The 22,311-nt window shown below is 40.2% G+C and overlaps 1 long non-coding RNA gene across 1 annotated transcript in view; it reads right to left on the minus strand.

Moving 5' to 3' along the window:
* Window positions 1-22,311, minus strand: part of LOC141995276 (uncharacterized) — a 201,206-nt gene that overhangs the window by 31,265 nt on the left and 147,630 nt on the right. The gene's annotated exons all lie outside the window — the stretch shown is intronic.

Consider the following 22,311-nt stretch of genomic DNA (forward strand, 5'->3'; position numbering starts at 1 on the left):
GATGAAAACCTGATAACCGATGTATGTATTCTAGACCTAAAACAAATTTAGATTTATGGACTGTTTTATCTGATGCACATTTAAAATCTGTATTTAATATATAACTTCATTTTCTTCGTTTGCTCAAAGTAACTACATTTTTCCATTGTAAAAATAACTACACACAAGACAAAAATGACAGTAAATATATTCAAACTTGTTCCTTATGTTTTGAAATTGAGTAATTCTCAGACAATAACGGTATAAGATTACAAAGAATTATTGACTCAGCATGTAAAATACATTTAGTTCCACACAGTGGGATGTTTTTGTTCCCAAAATAGTTTTGTTTATTCTATCCCCAAGCCTTCCATCACCATATTCCACATATTTTTTTATATTGAACCTTTCCACATTTCCCAGAGTAATATTTCACTTGGTAGTATATTATACAGTATTTCATCAATATGGACACTCTGTCCTAGATGCCATAACTGACAAAACCCACCATACAAGCCTGTGAAAATGCTTTAATTCAGCAGCAAAATTAGAAAATTGGGATACAAGAAAAGGATCCTTTCAAAACTTCATCATTAAAGGAAAAAGTTCCACTATCAAAAGAGAATCCAGCACATCAGAGCCAGATCAAAGTATACTGCAGCTGCAGATTCAGTTACTTTGTCTTTTAGCAGCAAAGACAAAGCAGTTGTAGATAGGTTCTCTATCCTGGAAGGGAACTGAATAACCAGGAGGGGTTATCTTGACATTGAATTGTTGGGGTTTTTTGTTTTGGGGGGAGGGTAGGGTGGTTAAGTGTCTAGAGTGCAATTTGACTTGAAATAAAAATTATACATGTAGGTATTGAAGCTGAAAGGCAAAAGATGTTTTGCTCAGAAAGTGAACTAGGTGGATTTGGCACTGACTGAGGGAAGCATGTGTCCAAGTATTAAAAGTTTACTCTGGGGGCTCAGTGCGGAGGAGAGGCCCAGCAAGTTTATCCATCTTCCCTCATATGGGAGCAACCAGGAAAGAAAAAGGGTCCTGCTCTCCTTTATGTCCCTCTTTCCCAATAAAAGAAAAACGTAGGGTTTAAAAAAAAAAATCAAATGCAGAAAATAAGGCTGCGTTCACATGACAATGGGATGGTTGGAAGAGAGAGACAATTTGTGAAAATACCAAGTAACTACATTAAGCAAAATTTGGTGCAATTTTAAGGCTGTCAGAAAATTACATCTTGTTAAAAACCATTCACATAATGTGGTTTAGAGTTAGGGTAGGTGATGGGGAGTCAGGACTCGTCTGTCCTAATCCCATATTTGCCACTGATTCACTCTGCGACCTTGGGCAAGTGGGCTTAATCAGCTTAACGTTTACATAATGCTTTGAGATCCTCAGATCAAAGTATTATATTGAGTATGTCAAGTTTCCGTATTTGAATCAAGTTTTCCCTTTATGGAGTTTTACCTTTTCCTTCACCTCCCATTCTGGGCCCTGCAGGCCTTATTTACTTCTTGCAAGTAAATAAAGGGAAAAGGAAATCCCACTGAAGGGCACTATCCTTGGAAAGGTTAGGGGAACCTGGGAGGGATATGCAGTAGTTTCCCAAGTATATGCAAATTACATCGGATGGAAAAATATCTTTAAATTAATCAAGACCCACTAGCCTCGCAAACACAGCATCTGGTGTTCAACTGACATGTGAACTGTAAGAATAAGAGGTATTGCCAGAAGAGCAACCGAGTTTGTTGCGCAGTTCAAAATTCATATTAAAAAAAGGAAGCAAGAAAACAAAAAGTCTAAAACCCCTTGAACTGCTTTTTGTTAGCTTTCACTTTACTAGGTGAATTTTTACTCTAAAAAATCGTGAACACCTGCCAGCTTGGGGGGCGAAAGTCTATTTTCACTGTCTGCCACACATTGCTGCCTGCATGCAAACGCCTTTGTGAATGTTTTGAAACATACCGCATTGTGCTTCCACACATCTGAAACTATAATCTGTCCTGAACCATATACTGATGGATGTTTCTGCTCTGCCTGAAATGAAATTTATTGGAAGCCATGATTTTACTAGTGCTTTCTGAATTCATACGATGACCTGATTTATGGCCTGATTGCTTGCTTTTTCCTACAGTCAGACATGCTTTGTGAACTCTTTCTTGAAATGGGAAGTGGATCCGCATAATTGTGCTATCCAGCTAACATAGCTCAACAAAACATACATGCTATTGTCTGCAGCCCTCCAGATGTAGTCAGAGAAACCCCTAGGCTCCTATGGTGGTACTGAATTTTCCCCAACAGATGGGCACATGTGCTCCTGACGCAAGCCATGGAGAACTGTATATATTTTTCAGAGTAGCAGCCGTGTTAGTCTGTATTCGCAAAAAGAAAAGGAGTACTTGTGGCACCTTAGAGACTAACAAATATATATGAGCATAAGCTTTTGTGAGCTACAGCTCACTTCATTGGATGTGCACGAAAGCTTATGCTCAAATATATTTGTTAGTCTCTAAGGTGCCACAAGTACTCCTTTTCTTTTTGTATATATTTTGTTGCTCCATCTTGTATAATACTTTGAGGAGGAGAAGGCAAAGAAAAAAATTTTCCTGGCTATTGTCAGAAATGGCCCTATCACTCAGCAAGGAGACAGGTTTAATGGGGGGGTGGGAGGGAGTATTTAAACAGCAAGAATACTGCACATTCTTACGATCCCAATCCTGCAAAAGGAACTGCTGTATGAAGGGTCACACTTGTGCAGGGGTTCTCAAACTGTGGGTCGGGACCCCTCAAGGGGTCGTGAGGTTATTACATGGGAGGGTCGTGAGCTGTTGGCCTCCACCCCAAACCCCACTTTGCATCCAGCATTTATAATGGTGTTAAATATATAAAAAAGTGTTTTTAATTTATAAGGGGGGTCGCACTCAGAGGCTTGCTATTTGAAAGGGGTCACCAGGACACAAGTTTGAGAACCACTGCACTAGTGGATCATTTTGTAGTACAGGCTTAAAAGCATTAAAGGGTTTAAAACCATCTCCAGAATTTCAGTTTAACCATGGTCAGAAACAGGACACCAAACTAAACTGATCATTGTTCTGTTCATGTATCTGCATGGCAGTTCTTAAAGCGTGTACAACCTCTGATAGAAATGGAACAATCACCTGACAAGACAAGTAGGGATGGGTTTTTAAGTGGGTCACTTGGACCACACGCATTTCCCAACTCTAACTCACATTGCTGATCACATATGGTAAAATTATTGAGAGTAAACCTGAGGGCGTGAGTCACAACAACCAATATATTAGATGAATGTAACTTCCCCTTCTGTGCATGAAATAGCCAGGAGATCATGATTTCCTCAAAATTACTTGTTGGGCAAATGTATTCAAGGAATAGCTTCAACTTTTTTGTTAAGGGTTGACTGACTATTTTAAATTCAAGTTATGTTGTGTAATAATGAACAGTCAGATTAGTCACATGGTACGGTTGCTGTTCCATGATTGGGTGAATTTACAAGCACTTCCTTTTGTGAGAGCTTTTGCATTCACAGAGAATATGGCTGTAAGTTTGCATAACTTTTAAATTCACTATGAAAGCACATAATATGAGAAACCAGATCTACTGAATTGACAACTTGAGCCCCAATCCCACATGCACGTAACTTTATACACATGAACTCAGTGAGATTACTCAGACAAGTAAAGTTAAACATACACAGAAATGTTTGTGGAATCAGGATCCTCTTTAGTACAATATTTTGCAGAGGACTTCAGTTCTATTAATTACAACGTCATATATTATATTACTGCTCTTAACCTTTAAAACCTTTCAAAATTTCCTCTTTGCAAAAATGAATAGTTTAAGAACTTTGAAGGCTTTTTGGAAAATATCAAAACTTCTTGAGCATTCATGAAATTTTCATTTTTGAACTTTAATTGGAAGAAAGTTTAATGTAATCATCAGTTAGCTTTACCAATTTTTATGAGAGATCTTTTATATTGAATAGTTCTTTTTTTCCTCATTAAGTTTAAGTCCTCATCTTTAGGACTTACTTTGAACCATTCTTCCGCAGGCTAAGGGAAGTTTGGAAATAGACTATTAGTTTTACAACAATAGGCAATAATTCTCTTTAACATGCATGAAGTGTGCATCTGTAAAAGAACTACATTGTTCAGTTCCCAGAGGACATAAGCCAACCTTAAAATATAACTCCATGTGAGTCCTACACATAAAGTGACATGATCAAAATCTAGGTTATGTAAAGTACAAGCTGTGAAGAAGTCACATGTAATTTCAGAACTGCTCCATAATTGGGGTTGATAGTCTGGAAAGATTTCAAAAATTACATTTCCACTATCCTGAGTGTCTACTCTGTGTTACAACACCTTGCAGGTTCCTGATTATGTATATGCATTGCTGGAATGTTTAGTCGAAGGTAGATTTTCTCCTCCCTAGGAACAAATAACTCCCTTTAATTCCTTTGAGATTTATGCGTATACAACAAGGAGGAGAATGCACCTCAAAAGTCCTTAGCTGTGCCCACCGTGAATCAGTTCTAATCAGTTCTAAGAGTCAAAGTACAATCAATTGTCAAAAATATATTGTTTGTCACATTTCAGAATAAAACCACTTAGAAACCACTCATGTGAGTTTGGGGGGGGGGGGGAGGGAATTGTTTGATCTTAAATTGGCTGACAGAGTAGACAGCTTTATGATGTTGACTTCTAAAGAAATCTTGCAGCAAATACCACACTGGCAAACAAGGTCAGCAGTTTATACTGAAATCTAGCATATTACTAACTTTTATATAGACTTTCCCGTCTGCTCTAAACCACAGTTCAGCATGCCCTGGTCAAAACTAACACCTTTTTGTGATTTGACTTTATTAACAAACAAATGAACAAGATGAAGTCCAGTACAAGCCTTCTCCTCTGCATGGCTGCTCCTAAGGCCAATAGCTCATGGCAGCTCAGTCTACGCCCTGTCCTCTCTCTCTCAGACCCAAAGTCCCTCTCTCAGGGCAATCTCCCTTAGAAGCCTGATTTCTCCATTTTTACACCCTCCTTCCAAGCTTGATATTTCTGGTAACTGTTGCAAGGTGGAGCTGGTATGAGCCCTGCCTACAGGACAGACTGTTAAATCTTTCCTTCCTTGGTCCAGTGTGGGGCTGCCCATCCCATCAATAAGAGCTGGGCACCTAACTGCCATTTTTGTCTCTGAAAATCCCCGCAGTCGTCTGGACATTTAACCCTTGGCCTTTCCACTGAGACTATCAATCAGGGTGCCAGTTGTGGTGAGAACCACCAATCCACCAGCAACAGGACAGAACCGTGCCATCTATGGAAAGCTGATTGAACCACCCCTCGTCCAAAGAAAATCACAGAGGCCAAACAGCCATTACATAGAGATAAGGGATGGCTTTGAACCAACAACCTACAAAGTCCCATGCATTTAAAAACTGTTTGAATTGTTTAAAGCTGTGGATTGTTTTGAGAGGTTTTTAGTTTATTATTGCTGTGGTGGGTGGGGTTTTTGGAAGGGGTGAGATTTTTAAATATTAATAAATTTATGCAGTTTGTTGTTGCTGTTGTTGTTCAAACCTAAAGATGTTTCAAAAGTTGGCACTGAGAACTCTGGCCTGAACTCGGATTTTTTCAGATTTCATAAGTTTGTGCGAGGCCAAAAGCATTAATTTTATGCAATGTGTGTTAAACCTTGGAAGTTCAATGGAAGTTCATGAAAGTCAAAGTATTTTTAATGTGTAATTTCGCAGTCTTTTTCAAGATGTACATATTTTTGCTCCAATAACCAGCAAAGCTGCAAAGGGATCATTAAGGTCTTTTGACTCAGTGAATAGTGAGGGACTCATTGGCATGTAGCTAACAGACATGATAGACTGCTGCAGCTATTAGAGTCTATCATGTTATTGTGACACTAACTCTATCTACTAAAAATTCTTGAGAAAAGGTTACTGCCAACACAGTCATTTTTCCAAATGCACTAAACTGTTCGTTTTTGGGGGGGACAATTTACTGGCCACAAAGACCAATCACCTGATAAATCCCATTTTAAAGAACAAAGATGTTTTACTTCTGAACCCCTAAAACAGCTTTTGAAACCAGCCATTTCTCCCACGTCCCACCCTACAAATGTCAGTGGCCAAGCCTGTTTTTATTTTATGTATAATAAAACCCATAGAAGAGATTACCCCTATAAAGGAAAATCCTAGCCTAAGAGACCACCCCAAAAAATTTCCAAACATACTACGTACAATTCTTCTCCACCTTTATTATAAAGCTCTCTCTGCTTAGCAACCAGTTGTCATTGGCCACATGTGTGGCCACTTAAGACAGGTTTCACTGAATATATACACATTGGGGTTATGCTTGTGGACTGAGACTGAATTCAAGATGATTAAGTATAACTTTCCCTACATCACTGGTAAAATGGTCTCCTGGATACGTACATGGAAGTCTATAAACCCCTGCTTATCTCCACTTTTTGCCTTTAGCTGTCGACATTGTTTAAGGTCATTAAATACATCCAGCATTGCATTCCTAATAGTCACTTAAACTGAATGTGCAGAATCATAAAGGGGTGGGGGGAGTAACTATTTAAAAGACTCAAACTAAAACACGAACTTAAAAATAAAATATCCAAAGCATTGCGAAGGGTTTAGCTACAGAGCTCCATCCCAGTGGAGCACCAAGTATTTTTACATCCACTGTGCCTGCAAGAGGCAGAGCTAATGTGCTAGAAACAGAATTTCATGCTGCAGAATCCCTTCTGAGAGTTTAAATCCTCAGGCACAAATATCTTGATTTATTCCCCAGATATTTAAACAGCCTAGAACTAACCTGGCAAATTGTTCCTGATCATGTTAGGCAGGGATTTATTAACACCGCCTGAGTTCTCATCACGATAGCCACCTTATCCTTAGTGGCCACATTTCGTTCTTGTTAAGTAAACAAGACTAGCACACTGGAAAGTACCCTGAGCACTTTATATTAGGTACTGGACTCAGATGAGCATTTCAATTAGATTCATTAAGGAAGTTATTACTTGTTAATTGAATAGCAACAGACTGCTAAGGATCACTTATTGAGGTCTAGTAAGTATGTAAGAGAGAAATCTACTCCTCATGTAATTCCATCAGCAATAAACTAGTGTAATTAGATTCTTACTAACAAACTCAAATTGCCAGGAATGTTGAAGCAGATAATTGGCACTTTCTACAAGTATCTTCCTCAGTTAGTGCAATATCAATTAGCATACTTACTAAATGTCAGTTTAAACTCTTAACAAATAATTAATACCAATGGACTCTGGGTCACCTGGTTAAATATTTACACTTTCATATGCAGAAAAAAATTATAATACAAGTCCACTAACCACTCTTTTTTAATACTACATACCATATACTGTGATACTACTTTGGATTTGAACAGCACCTTCCATCACAGGATCTCAGATCCCTTGGCAATATGAACGTATTAAGGCCCCTGTATACCTGGGAAGTCTCCTTATCCCCACTTTACAGATGGGGAAACTGAGGCAGAGAGAGATTATGTGACTTGCCCAAGATTCAGAAGGATTGTGGCAGCCCTAGTGTAAAGTCCAGTAGATTCAGGGTATGCTTGCACAGTACCTTAAACTGTGATTGTAGCATGGGTAGGCATACCCATACTGGCTTCAACCTCACTAGCCCAGCTAATAACAGTAGTGAAGACGTGGCAGCACGGACTTCAGCGCAAGCTAGCCTACCCCTGCTACAATCATATCTTCATTTGCTATGTACCCTCTGTTAGAATCTTTCAAATAGTTTCTGTTGCTTTTTACTAGTTTCACTTGCCCCAGGAACCAGCAGACCAAATAAATATTCTGCTTGATTCCAAAATCTAGTTGGCTATTGGAACAAGTTGGACATTTTCAACTGGAACTTCTGTTCAGGAGAGGCAGAAACAGAACCCTACATGCTTTAACTACACAACCATCCTCTCTCCTAGTGTGCTCACTCCTTGTCTGAAATGGGAACACCTCTGCTTTCTGTTTAAGCTCACCCCCAATTTGACCGCAGGAATGGACCATTTGGACAATGTACAGGGCCCCGGGCTTTTGGAGGCCCCACCCCAACAATGTCCCATTCCAGCATGAAACCATCGGCATGCACAACACAACACACACACACCCCAACTGCTGGTCCACTATGATGAACTCTTTAGGCTTGGTCTACACCTAAATGTTTTGCCAGCTTAGCTTTGTTGGTGGCGGGGAGCGGGTGAGCGTGTAATTTTTTTTTTTTTTTTTTTGGTGACATAGCTATGCCTGTAAAACTCCTAATGTCGACTGGCAAAAAAGTTCTTTTGGCAGTATGGCTTACTTTGGTTGGGGATCTGGTATAAGCTATACCATAATTTCTTTTTCTGATATAAACTGTACCTACACTTGAAGGCAGGGAGTGTAGACAAGGTCTTAGACTGTAAGCTTTGTAGGGCAGGACCATCTTTTTGTTCTGTGTTTGTATAGTGCCTAGCAAAACAGGGTCCTTATCCATAACTAGGGGTCCTAGATGCTGCTGCAACAATAATAAATAAATAAAATAATAATAATAATGAATCTTAGGTCCAAACCTTCTGAGTCCCATAGTGACAGTGCCCTGATCACCCTCTCAGAACTCTCCCACATTCTTCTACTAACACATTTCTACAACCAACTCAGCTGTCAAAACTCCCCTCCAGCCCAATGTGGCTTTGTGGGTATCAGTGTCTGCCTGGGGCCCAGCATATCTCACTTCACACAAAGACCACACAAAACCTAAGGCTGTCTCTGTTTCCCTCTAATTCCTGAAGAACCTTGAAGTGTCTGAAGCATGGTTGAGTTCCATATGAACTATACAGAATCTAGGTATTTGGGGAAAAGGCAATCTCCAGTAATAAACAACACAGAAACTCTGACATACTTTTTAAAGTTAAAGCTTCAGTCCCCTTATAATTTAATGTTTGAGATGCTCCTCTAGTCCTTTGGAAGCCTTTTCTCTCTCCACCAGCAATGATGGTCTGTCTTCCAAGATATTTGAATAATGTCTCTGTTCCTCTTGTAACATCTTCCTTGCCTACGCCTCATGCATAATAATGCTAATAATCTTGCAGCTTTCAGTGACATTTTTCTTCTCTTAAGTGAATGCCTAGTTTTATGCAGGGCTATTTTATTCAGTGCCTTGTCTTCTGCATGTGCTTTTTATTAAATGGTATACCTACGCACACACAAGAGTCTGTTTATTATTTTCTATTATGAGTTGCTTGTGTTCCACTTAATAGTATACAGGTGAAACAGATTAAGTGATTATTTATATTATGCAAATTGCAGCAATGCTTAAAGGGCCCAATCAAGATTAGGGCACCACTGTATTATGTACTGTATAAATGCATATGAAGGCATGAGCCATGTTCTGAAGGCCTTACACTATATAGTTAACCAGGGACCTTTTGTATGTGAAATGAACGTGATCCCCAGTAAATTATATGCTACAACATGTTATGTGCAGCAACATAGCAGAACTGTATGTTTTATACGACACCATCAGCATGGATTTCCACAGCTCCTTTCCTCAGAGATTAATTCAGCTTCACAACACTCCCATAATGTAGGCAAACACTCTCCCCATTTTAGATGGGGTAACTGGGGCACAGAGAGGTTGAGTGAGTGAGGGGTTGAGCTGGGAATGGAACCAAAAACTCAGTTCCTAGTTCTGTGCTCGTCACTAGACTTCGATGCTTCTTCCCTCAGGTAATAAGCTCATGTTCCTTATGTTTGGAAGCTATCTTTACATACCTTCTTAGTAATCACTAACTCTTAGAAGTAGCTTTTGTCTCTTGTAAAGGGTTTTGTTAAAGAGTCTCACTGTTTCTAAAGTTTCTCCATAATCCAAATCCCCACATTTCAATGTCAATGCCAGTGCGTTTTATATGAATAGTATTAATAGTTTTGACTTAGCCGATGGCTTCAGTGGAGTTACACCAGGGTTGAATTTGGCCTAGGGCCTTCAAAGTATTACAAAGATTATCCCTGCTAACCTGACCACTGTTTAGAATTCAGGTGATGAGACGATGATCCGCAAATCATCCATCTCAGGCCCACATATGTTTTTTAGCATTCCTCCCATTTGTTCTTATGTACTAACTGTAAAACCTTTCTAGATAAAAACCACGAGGAGCCATTTACACCCACAGAGAATCTGGCCCTTTAAAAAGATAAATCATGAAACAATGTTGCATGCTATGTCCTCAAAACCAGAGTCAGAGTTACATGCCATTAAGCATAAGAAACATCTTATAAAAACGTCTTAGAAAAAGGGTGACAAAAACACAGACATGTTCAGAACTGCTAACATGATATCAGCAAGTAATAGTCATTGCTTTTCTTGGAACCGATGTTTACAAGTAAAACATTTTACTTGTCTTTGTTTACTGGGGTAATATAAATACTGTATGAACTGCATTTCCTTGCCATCTAAGCATTGTGTACATGTCGGCAGCTTGTTCTAACAGTGTTTATAATTTCAAAAGAGTTGAAAAGCTCAGTGATTGAGCGGGAGAGTTTGGGGTCTTATTTACATGGGAAATGTACTGTTCCATATATAACTGAAAAAAACCTCCAGTACTTCAGACCTAATTCTTCCCGAGATCTGCAGCGCAGATCACCAGTATGTGCCTTAAACACAGTGGGTAGCATTTTTAAAGCACCTAGATGGAGGTTAATGGCTATTAGCCAGGATGTTAGCCAGGATGGGTAAGGAATGATGTCCCTAGCCTCAGTTTGTCAGAGTGTGGAGATGGATGGCAGGAGAGAGATCACTTGATCATTACCTGTTAGGTTCACTCCCTCTGGGGCACCTGGCATTGGCCACTATCGGGAGACAGGATGCTGGGCTGGATGGATCTTTAGTCTGACCCAGTATGGCCATTCTTATGTTCTTGTGACTTCAGAGCCTATATTTTTAAAAAGAAAAGGAGTACTTGTGGCACCTTAGAGACTAACCAATTTATTTCAGCATAAGCTTTCGTGAGCTACAGCTCACTTCATCGGATGCATACTGTGGAAAGTGTAGAAGATCTTTTATACACACAAAGCATGAAAACATGCCTCCCCCCACCCCACTCTCCTGCTGGCAATAGCTTATCTAAAGTGATCACTCTCCTTACAATGTGTATGATAATCAAGTTGGGCCATTTCCAGCACAAAGCCAGTTTTCTCCACTCTCCTGCTGGTAATAGGGTTTGTGTGTGTGGGGGCGGGGGGGTGAGAAAACCTGGATTTGTGCTGGAAATGGCCCAACTTGATTATCATACACATTGTAAGGTGAGTGATCACTTTAGATAAGCTATTACCAGCAGGAGAGTGGGGTGGGAGGAGGTATTTTTTCATGCTTTGTCTGTATATAAAAAGATCTTCTACACTTTCCACAGTATGCATCCGATGAAGTGAGCTGTAGCTCACGAAAGCTTATGCTCAAATAAATTGGTTAGTCTCTAAGGTGCCACAAGTACTCCTTTTCTTTTAGCAAACAAATAGCTCAGCACAAAAATGTGCTTTGCAATATGCTTGGCGGAGGGTGGGTGGGGGAGGAGTGAATTCCAGAGTTGCAGGCCATCCACTGAAAATGCCCTTCTATCAGTTCCCCTATATACAAATGTAGGGACTTTTGCCAAGACAGCAAGAGCTGATTTCAAATTAACTGCTCCAATATGTGCATGATGGACAAGTCATGTTCTGCCTGCAAAAGCTGCACACAGGCTGGAGACACATTGTTAGGAACTATGGGACCAAAGGAAAACGAAATTATTTCAATATTTTTGTTCAATGGCTGAGCCAGGCCAGTGAAATATATTTCTATATGATCTCAATATCTCTCTCTTAATCAGGCCAAAGAGGACATGTCCTGTGTGCAGTTCTGGGCACTACACTTTGGGAAAGATGTGGACAAATTGGAGAAAGTCCAGAGGACAGCAACAAAAATGATTCAAGGTCTAGAAAACATGACCTATGAGGAAAGATTGAAAAAATTGGGTTTGTTCATCTAGAGAGAAGAAGAGTGAAGGGGGGGACATGATAACAGTTTTCAAGTAAATAAAAGGTTGTCATAATGCGGAGGGTGATAAATTGCTCTCCTTAGGACAAGAAGCAATGGGCTTAAACTGCAGCAAGGGAGATTTAGGTTAGACGTAGGAAAAACTTTCAAACTGTAAGGGTAGTTAAGTACTGGAACAAGTTAACTAACGAGGTTGTAGAATCTCTGTCATTGGAGATTTTTAAGAACAGGTTAGATGAACACCTGTCAGAGATGGTCTAAATAATAATTAGTTCTGCCTCAGTGCAGGGGACTGGACTAAATGAACTATCTAGGTCCCTTCTAGTCCTACGTTTCTCTGATTCTATGATTCTGCTATCTTGCTGGAACACACCAGTTCTGACTTCCCATTTCATACGGGAAGCAAAACAAGAAAATGAAAATGCACAAGTGTTGTTGTTTAATTTGGCTAATATAAACAAGGCTGTGCTCTGTAGATTACTGGATGAAATATTAGCATCAAGGACCACCAAGCAAAGAGCAGCAGCTGGCAAAAAAAAAAAAACTATTATAAAGCAATTTTCATGATGTTTACAGAGGAACAGGAAACTGCAAATGGAAGAGCGTAGAAAAGGGAATTCTAACAGGTTATACGTTGTTGGTGCTTCTCTTTCCAGCCGCAACGAACCTACTAATGTAATGCAAAGGACCATAGTCCAAACACTAGCAGAAGTAAAACAGCCCCCGGGATGATATAATTTTAATATGGTGGATTTAAATGGCGATTAGCTAGTCTATATATATATTAGAGAAAGTACTGGAATAGTGGAAAATGAAGTGTAAAGCATCAAGATCTAACCCCGTGTTTGGTGTTGCATGTCAAAAAAGTAACAAAAAGGCCCAAGTTAAGGAGCTTTAGGGTAAAAGAGAGCCGGATTTATAAAAGGAACAGATGAGTAACCTTGCTAAGCATACATAAATAGGATAATAAAGCTATGATGGTTAGAAAGCAAGAACAAGAAACGAGCCAAGGAGTTCTGGAGATGAGATTAAATGTTCTCAACTGGGTATGGAAGAGAAATAAACCAAAAAGCACCTAAACTGCAGCCTATGCTATTTGCAAACATGTAACAAGAAGGCTAAGAATAGATACGACAGCTGCAGCCTAACTGATGGGAGACTTGCCTAACAGGTTGTCAGACTGCTGTGTGGCTTCAGTCCAGGCCACGGGGCTGGAGGCACAATGTTAGAAATACTGACAAGCGTTTACTAAAAATAAATAAAAGTTTTCCAGGACAAAGGGAAATATAGCTCCAAGTAACTAGTCACAGTATTGCATTAGATCTCTAGGAAAGAAGAAAGTGTGCAGCAGAGAGTGTGATAGTTCCCCAAGGCCCACAGCAGAGACACAGGCAGCCTGCTAAGTAATTTTATAAGGGTGCTGTCTTGCCAGGGGCATTGGCTCTGGGTGTGTTGAGAGCATAACGTTGTAGGGGCAAAGAAAACAACTACCAAATTAGCAAAGAGGGTTGACTGGCGAGGGGAGAAAGTGAGATACGATATAGAAATACTCAATGGGGGGAGGGAAAAAATCACAAGTGAGTCTCTCAAGAAAGTCGAACAGAGAAAATGGACTCCATTTTCCTTGTGGTTAACAGGAAATGTGAGCGTGATTATTTGGCCACTGTAGATGGGATTTACTGGGAGGAGGCAGAGGTCAGAGTGGGGTCTGGGCACAGTACTGAGCATTGCAGCATTCCCAGAGAACGCTTAGGATGGTATTTTTTAATGTTAGCAGAAACATGCTCAGGAGATATACGGGCAGGGGAGGGTTAAGACAGAACCTTTAGACCAAGGCCCTGAGGTCAGCAGCAAGTGCAAGGCAGCTCCCTGCCTCATTCTGGCGATCCACCAGCCTCATTTGGGGCAAGGGTAAAAGAACTCCGCAGTGGGAGGAAGGCCACAGGCCATTCAGGAGGGTGTCCTTCAGAGCTAGGAGAAATGCTCTGTCTAAGGGGTCCAAGTTTGGTCCTGGATCTGGACCCTGTTTACAGGAGAAAAGCCCCCAACTTTCTGCAGCTAATCTGACATGCTAACTAGAGAGTTGTGTCACATACTACGTTGTAAGCTCCTTTGTCATTTTGTTATGTGTGTGCACAGTGGGGGCTTGAACCACGAGTGGGTGCTACCATATTATTACTCTTATGACCAAGACTTTAAACAAATACCTAATTATAATAAATCCAGTGCCTGAATTTAATGCTGACAAAACCACCAAGGAGAGCAGAGAGGAGATAAGCTCCACTAGTTAACTATAGTCACACTCCATTCATATACCTCTTAAATCCTTGCCATATTTACTTGTGGTTACTTATGCGTCATTACTCAGGATAAATCAAACTCACATTAATAAGCAGTTTGGTGTAAATGCTCTGCTGATTAACCATTCCTGATTTTACTCCTAAAATACCTAATTATATAACAAACATGAGAATGAATGTTAGGATTAATGCTTTATTGACTCATTAGGAGTCTCCAAAGAGTCTATGAGGAATCCAATTGCTAAACCATGTTTGCAAGAAATAATCAAGTAATTTCAAATAAGAAATAAATTCATAAAAATCAAAGTCTCTGGAAAATGAAAAAGGGTAACATTCATAGAATGAAGAATTAGTTAGGAATAGTTCACTCCTCTCTATACAGAAATGACTAAATGAGGTCTTAGGCACGTATCTGAGCCCTGAATCAATCTCTACAAGTAATATATGGGGATCTGGTCCTGGGGCTTCCATTAAAATCAATGGGACAATCAGATGACTAAAAGTCCCTGAAGCACTTTGAAGATGTGCATCTCAGCATTTAGCAGGATGTCTGGCTCATTGAGAGAAGTACAAGACAGCTAGTCACAGGCTAGAGGAGTCTGGATGACAGGAGTTCACGGCAGCCAAGAGCGCTGTATTTAACTGAGATACTGTCAGAACTAGGTTGAGAGCTAGGTTTTCCTGGTGGTGGTTCTAAAATCCTCATGTGCAGATCAGAATCTCTCTCTGAAGAACGAATGTGAGGAGAGTTTCCCCCATGATTACTCCATTTATTTTTCATCAACACAGTTCCCCATGCCTTTTAGAATTTAAAATAACAAATTTAGCATAAGGGAGACTTATAGCTCATAAAACAAAGGTTACTAACCAGAATTTGAGTCAAATTCTCAAGATTTCTGATTGGCGAGTGCATTTGTGAGTAGTTAGACAGGCAGTTGCTTTTTAGTCTATATGCAAATACCATTTTATGCAATCAGACAAAGAAGAAGCCTTTTGAATAATTGCAATTAGAGATGAGCCTATATCAAATCTGTGTACGCAAGCAGCCCAGAACTGTGCATGTTTTGAGAGTATTGTAACAAACCAGACAAGACTAGGCAGCTCATTTCCAACCCCAGGTCTGGTTCCAAATGTCAGTTAACCCTATATTTAAGATGAGTCTTAACCAAACACCAGATCTGGATTTTGAGGAGTTTAAAATCCTGATTCAGGTCTGAATTCTGCTGCTCTGGCCAATTTCTCAATGTACTTTTTGTATTGCAATGGGAGAGAGTAAGGTCATTATGAGAAAAGTACTGGCTTACACTTCTAAGTCTCTGCCATTCATTCTCTCTCCTCACACATCCATCCTTGCATAAGAAATTACAGACCTCTTAACTTTTCACAAACAAAATATTGACTTTTCCAAAAAAAACACACGAATGGATGACATTTAACGGCCTGATCCTGCTCCCATTAAAGTCAACGGTAAAACTCCAACTGACTTGAAAGGAATCAGGATTGAGCCCTGTAATGATCTTTTCCCCCCCTTCTGAGTTAGACATATTCTGACGCTTGTTGTGTGTGACTTTGACAGACATTAAAAAGCATTAACAGCTCTTTCAATTCCTACACTCCCCCCTAAATAGCAGCTTTATGAATGCCCGAGGCTCAGGATACGGAATAACTGACCTCCTGCATCAAGCAGTTTTAATCATGAGTTTGCATCTCAGAACTACAGGCCAGGTTGAGATCTCAGCTCAATGTATGAGCGCAGAGTGGGAGTGAGGAGTTATTTTCTAGGGCATATGAGTCAAATGCTCCATGATGATAGAGAAAAATGTCATGGTTATAGAATGTAAAGGAATTACTGCTTCTTTACAGCCACCCCACTTCCGCAGGAAATAGTGTAGAATCACCTTCTGACTGAGCAAACCACTCATGAAAGATCTTGCTTATTGACAGGGAACGAAAGATGGGAAGGGGGGAATAGTATGGGAATATTAAATGCATGTGTATGTTTTATTATCATTATCAACTTTTTACATTTAAATTAAAAAAGTAGCAGTTAAGCCATTATGCAAGGGAGCAAATTCAGAGGTGGGGAAATCCACAAATTAACAGCATACTGTACCTCTTATAACAGGTCGGAATTTGACCCAAGAAGTCCACATAGCCAAGCAGATCATAAAATACTGTTGCCTCTTTTGCCCCAAGTGGTTAGCCAATATTCAGGCCCTTGCCAGGCATTTCCATTAGGAAGAGAAATTGATGGAGTCGGGTATTTCTTGGGTGCCATCCTGTTAGTTTACAAAGAATGAACATAAAAAACCTATTTCCCTGAACTCAGTAAGAATCAAACACTAGGCAATTTCCTTTTTCAGAAATTCAAGCCTTGCCAGCTAGCACTGTACACAAAAGAAGCTATCCCCCTGTGTTTCCTCCAAGGCAATGCTACCAATGCTTCTCTGGCTTTTTCCTGCTGTATCTCTGCTTCTCTACATGTAGACACACACAGAGCTATAATCCAATCAATCCCCAAACCCTGCATTTGCAATCAGATCAGAGCATGCATGGCTCAGTGGTTCTCTACACACGGAGTTGTTCCACAATAGTTATTCTGGAATAACTCCATGGTGGACATTCTTATTCTGGAGTAAGTGTGTCCGCATATGGAGTTATTCAGGAATAGCTATCATGCTTTAAATTCACACCCTAATTTAATCCAAATTAACTTTCAAGTGTAGACAAGATCTCAGCTTCTGCTCCAGTCTTGCCATGCAGCTCTGTGATTTGAGCAGTGGCTTGTCTTGTATCAGCTATCACTAAACAAAGAGGTATTTAATTGTTCCCTCATTTGGGCTGAATGAAACATGGCTACCATATATCCAACACACACTTACTGGCTGCTGCTACCAACATAACAGCATAACAATATCATCACTAAACTATTGCCTAAAACTCTGGGATGAGGACCGTAGTCAACAACACCACTCTTTTTGGCACAATGGAACTTTTCTACCTAAAAGGTAAATATCATCTGTGTAAGAGACAGAGTTTTCTCTGGCATCGGTCCAAGACTGTTGAATAAACTTCCACAAAAACAAAGGATCATCACCACCTTCCGCTCCACATGCCAGGCGCACTTCTAGCATTAACAAACAGCAGCATGTACATTAAAAAAAAACAAACCCCAAACCAAGACAAAACACTTTATTGCACACACAATTCCCCTGGGGAGAGAATGAAAGAGAAAATGAACCACACGTGGCAGATGTTACGCATGTCACTTAATGCACTACTGGAAGGCACTCAGATACCTTGGTGATGAAGAACCAGTATAAGAATCCACATAGAACAGAATGCATTGTTAACATACTTTAATCATGACTGTACCTTTGTGCCTTAGCATGATTCAAAGGGCCACATCCTGCAGCCCTTATTCAGGCAAGAGTCCAAAATGACCCCAGAAATAAACACTCTCCACCAAATACACACACACAGCCCTGCATATACCTGCAATATAAACAAAGTACATTGATCCTGGAGGCCAATTCACTGTTGGCTTGCATCTAAATTGGTAAATTAGAATGCTAGCATTTCACGCTGACTTTACACTGTCTTTGCACTATTGCAAGTGAGCACACAAGGTGCAGTACAATGATAAATCAGCCCCTCTCTTTATTCTGCTGTGGGTATGTATGTAATGCCCTAATGTTTGGATGAAGTATACTGTGCTGTAAACTGATCTGTGGAATGAATGGATCCATTTTGTAGTGCTGTAGTTTAATGATTCTTATCTAGGGGTTATTTATTAAATTCCATTATTTTATTTAGCCAGTTTAAATAGAATCATAGAAGATTAGGGTTGGAAGAGACCTCAGGAGGTCATCTAGTCCAACCCCCTGTTCAAAGCAGGACCAATCCCCAACTAAATCATCCCAGCCAGGGCTTTGTCAAGTGGGGCCTTAAAAACCTCTAAGGATGGAGATTCCACCACCTCCCGAAGTAACCCATTCCAGTGCTTTACCATCCTCCTAGTGAAATAGTGTTTCCTAATATCCAACCTAGACCTCCCTCACTGCAACTTGAGACCATTGCTTCTTGTTCTGTCATCTGCCACCACTGAGAACAGTCTAGATCCATCCTCTTTGGAACCCCCTTTCAGGTAGTTGAAAGCAGCTATCAAATCCCCCCTCATTCTTCTCTTCTGCAGATTAAACAATCCCAGTTCCCTCAGCCTCTCCTCATAAGTCATGTGCCCCAACCCCCTAATCATTTTTGTTGCCCTCCGCTGGACTCTTTCCAATTTGTCCACATCCCTTCTGTGGTGGGGGGACCAAAACTGGACACAATACTCCAGGTGTGGCCTCACCAGTGCTGATTAGAGGGGAATAATCACTTCCCTCGATCTGCTGGCAATGCTCCTACTTATACAGCCCAAAATGCCGTTAGTCTTCTTGGCAACAAGGACACACTGTTGACTCATATCCAGCTTCTCATCCACTGTAACCCCTAGGTCCTTTTCTGCAGAACTGCTGCCTAGCCACTCGGTCCCTAGTCTGTAGCACTGCATGGGATTCTTCCATCCTAAGTGCAGGACTCTGCACTTGTCCTTGTTGAACCTCGTCAGATTTCTTTTGGCCCAATCCTCCAATTTGTCTAGGTCCCTCTGTATCCTATTTCTACCCTCCAGCGTATCTACCTCTCCTCCCAGTTTAGTGTCATCTGCAAACTTGCTGAAGGTGCAATTCATCCCATCATCCAGATCATTAATAAAGATGTTGAACAAAACCAGCCCCAGGGCAGACCCTGAGGCATTCTGCTTGATACTGACTGACAACTAGGCATCGAGCCGTTGATCACTACCCGTTGTGCCCGACAATCTAGCCAGCTTTCTATCCACCTTATAGTCCATTCATCCAATCCATACTTCTTTAACTTGCTGGCAAGAATACTGTGGGAGACTATATCAAAAGCTTTGCTAAAGTCAAGATATATCACATCCACTGCTTTCCCCATATCCACAGAGCCAGTTATCTCATCATAGAAGGCAATCAGGTTGGTCAGGCATGACTTGCCCTTGGTGAATCCATGTTGACTGTTCCTGATCACCTTCCTCTTCTCCAAGTGCTTCAAAATGGATTCCCTGAGGACCGGCTCCATGATTTTGCTGGGGACTGAAGTGAGGCTGACCAGTCTGTAGTTCCCTGCATTCTCTTTCTTCCCTTTTTTAAATATGGGCACTGTATTTGCCTTTTTCCAATCACCACGAATTTTCAAAGATAATGGCCCATGCCTCTGCAATCACAACAGCCAACTCCCTCGGCACCCTTGGATGCATTAGATCTGGACCCATAGACTTGTGCATGTCCAGCTTTTCTAAATAGTCCTTAACCTGTTCTTTCACCACGGAGGGCTGCTCACCTCCTCCCCATACTGTGTTGCCCAGTGCAGCAATCTGGGAGCTGATCTTGTCTGTGAAGACCAAGGCAAAACAAGCATTGAGTACTTCAGCTTTTTCCACACCATCTGTCACTATGTTGCCTCCCCCATTCAGTAAGGGTCCCACACTTTCCCTGACCACCTTCGTGTTGCTGACATACTTGTAGAAACCCTTCTTGTTACCCTTCACATCCCTTGCTAGCTGCAACTCCAGTTGTGCCTTGGCCTTCCTGATTATACCCCTGCATGCTCTAGCAATATTTTTATACTCCTCCCTAGTCATCTGTCCAAATTTCACTTCTTGTAAGCTTTCTTTTTGAGTTTAAGTTCATCAAAGATTTCACTGTTAAGCCAAGCTGGTTGCCTGCCATATTTGCTATTCTTTCTGCACATTGGGATGGTTTGTTCCTGTGCCTTCAAAAAGGCTTCTTTAAAACACAGCCACCTCTCCTGGACTCCTTTCCCCCTCATATTAGCCTCCCAGGGGATTCTGCCCATCAGTTCTCTAAGGGAGTCTAAGTCTGCTTTTCTGAAGTCCAGGGTACATATTTTGCTACTCTCCTTTCTTCCTTTTGTCAGGATCCTGAACTCATCCATCTCATGGTCACTGCTGCCTAGGTTGCCACCCACTTCTACTTCCCCTACCAATTCTTCCCTGTTTGTAATAGTTGTCCTGTCAAAGGAAAGTTATTTTATGCATGTTGCTGAAAATATAGACATACTAACATACAAAGCTATGCAAAGCAGAGGTGAAATTCATTTCTGGTTAGCACTTTTTTTTTTTTTTTTTAAATCACAATGGGAAGGAATGCTTTACCTACCTTAACTTGTACTGGACTTTCTAGTATACAAAATGTTCAGCTAAGAAGTATATAATTCAGAACTGCTATAAGAACAGAGATTATAGTTTGCTTGTAAGACTTCAAGCACTGCTTGTAAAGATTTATATTAAACACATGTGGTTAATTATTAGTGCTGAATATCGTATGATTTACATATTAATAGATACAATTAATAGCCCGTTAGTGAACAACTACTATTATTTATTGAGAGCCAGTAATGCGCTAGGTACTGCAGAGAGAGAAAGACACACAGTCTTTGCCCCAGTGAGGTTACAATACAAAGATTTGATTCTTAGGCCCTTACTGCAGGCTTCAGTGGGACTACTTGTATGAATAAGGTGAACATGACTTGGCTGAGATGAAGCATGGCAAAATGCAGCCCAAAAGAAGAATCTCAGAAATTTATAAGACTGGGGCATTACAATGAACATTCTGATGTAACCTTAATACACAGCAATCAGAACTATCACTGGGATAACACTGGACTTCACTTGACCGGAAATACAGAGCATTACCTTAACAACAAGCACTGAAAACTTTTGAACCGAGCTGATTACGCCCATTTCACATACTACCAATCACAATGAGGCAGCATGGTCTAGAGAATAGAGCACAGAAGTAAGTTCTAGTCCTTTCTGTGCCACAGATACTCTGTAACTTTTGCCAACTCACTTAACCTCTCTGTGTTTCAGTTTCCCCATCTATAACACAGGGTCAGCAATACTTATCCTCTTTAGAAAGTTCTTTGTGGCCAGCAGACGAAAAGCACTGTCTAAAATGCAAATCTTTGTTAAGCTGTACAAAAATCATTTCCACAGCTGCTGTATGGATGGAGAATTTATAGAAATGTACCAAAAATTATTTTTTCTCCTTTTAAAAATTCTTAAGTTTTGTTTCAGATACTTGAGTTTTTTGAGATCCTGGCATAACTACATGATTATGTATTATTATTCTAATAAATAAACAAGTTCTAGATAGTCTAATTTACAACAGTAACTTATTATGTATGGTATGATGATTCAATCATAAATCTCTCAAAATAATTACCAGATTTCCTAAAAAAACCCCTCTCTTGCTTATTCAAACTCAAGGTGATTTTCTCTAGATTTGTCAGTTCACTTAACCCTGTGTATCTTACTGCAAGCTTTAATCCTTTTGCACATTTCCATTTCAGCAGTATCATCCTTTTAGCAATTGCATTTGCTCTTAATAGAAAATTTCTTTTGTGGTTCATTTATATTCCAGAGACTATTCAGGTCACCTCGTGCAAATATTTTCAGATCACTGGGGATGTCACTGTCCAGAATCACATTCACTCTATTTCTTACCACTTCCCAAAATGAACATACTATGTATGAAGTGTTGAGAAAATCCTGGTTTTATTAATCTCATTTTTAACTACGGAAGCAAAACACACAGTAGATGAAGTCTGATTTGCATGAAATTGTGCGTGCCCACATATCTTGGTAATAATCTACGGAACAGACATTCTTTGAGCTCTGCCGCTCATATTTTCTATTTTTAATTCATTTTTTGATGTCATTTTCAATATATTTCTTTGTTGAATTCAGGGAACAATACAGGAGGGGTTCCTTTAAGTTAACACCCGCCAGTTCACATGGCTTCTAATCCAAAATTGTACAGCTCGGTAGCCACAGCACCTCCCTTATATTTTTAAGGTAGT

The sequence above is a fragment of the Natator depressus genome, chromosome 10, assembly GCF_965152275.1.
Source record: "Natator depressus isolate rNatDep1 chromosome 10, rNatDep2.hap1, whole genome shotgun sequence".
Lineage (NCBI taxonomy): Eukaryota > Metazoa > Chordata > Testudines > Cheloniidae > Natator > Natator depressus.